Consider the following 1,377-nt stretch of genomic DNA (forward strand, 5'->3'; position numbering starts at 1 on the left):
TATATATATTGGTTTCAAATCTTAGAGAAGGCCAACAATTTCAGGGACGGTGCAAATCGGTTACGGCGACCTCAGAACGCAACTGGTACTCAATTTATCGACCCCGAAAGGATGAAAGTCAAAGTCCTGCCACCTCGCCTATATATATATATATATATATATATATATACATACATATATATGTATGTATGTATACATATATGATTCATTTAGAGGCTATGTTAGCCTCATGAAGGGATGGTGTCATCCAAGGAAATACCAGTTCAATTTTCGGGGTGGGGGGATTGATATCCTTGAAATAAAAGGTTTATATATAAACCATAGTTTATATTCATGTAAATGAAGAAGAAGAAACTGGAGATATTGAAGTTAATAAGAGCATATTATCAGCAATAAATCAATCATCATCCTTTACAGCTGTTTCAGTTATAGACAGTGAAATTAATTAAATATTAATATCATCATTTCACGTTGCTCCAGTCCACTCAGCTGGCAAAAAATGAGTAACGCTGTGATGGACTGGCGTCCCGTCCAGCTGGGGAACACATACACCATTGAAACCGGGAAACCGGGCCCATGAGCCTGGCTAGGCTTTAAAAGGGTGCATTTTTATATTTATATATAGTTATCTATCTATCTATCTATCTATCTATCTATCTATCTATCTATCTATCTATCTATCTATCTGTCTGTCTGTCTGTCTGTCTGTCTGTCTATCTCTATATATTGATATTATGAGTGGTGTTTAATTGTTGGTAATATTTGGGGCTTGTTCGTTGGTAGTGCTGGTGAAAATAGGAAGTGGTAATAATGACGGTGTTTCTGGCAATAATAGTGACTGTAGTCGCTGCAGTGGTAATAGTGGTACTGATGTAGTTTGTTCCTGTTGTGGTAGTAGTAGCGATGGCGTTAGCGATATGAATATTAGTTTGAGGTAACAGAAGTAGTAACCAAAGTGGTAGCATCAGCAGTGGTAGCATTAAATGGTGGCTGTACTGTGATTATAGTAGTGTTGGTGTGGGCGGTAGTATTGGCGCTGGACATGATGATAATAGTAATGGTGGTATGGGCGGTAGATGTGGTGTTTGTGGTGTACGTGTTGGTGAGGCCTTGATAGCTGTTCGTCTGTATGTCAGTCTGTCTGTGCTAAGTGGACTAATTTGTCCGCTAAATGATCAATTCAGTCTGTCTGTTTATCGGATATGGTTGATTCTTCATTGTTGTTATTGTTGTTGCTACAGTTGTTGTCTATTGTTTGTAGTTGTATTGTTTTTATTGTTGTTGTTGATGTGCAATTAAATTTATTGTTGTTTCCTTATTTCGTAAAATGCTTCGATTTGTGAGAAAGAGAGCGAGAGTGTGTGTGGGTGGGGTGAC

Source organism: Octopus bimaculoides, chromosome 24, assembly GCF_001194135.2.
Source record: "Octopus bimaculoides isolate UCB-OBI-ISO-001 chromosome 24, ASM119413v2, whole genome shotgun sequence".
Taxonomy (NCBI): Eukaryota; Metazoa; Mollusca; class Cephalopoda; order Octopoda; family Octopodidae; genus Octopus; species Octopus bimaculoides.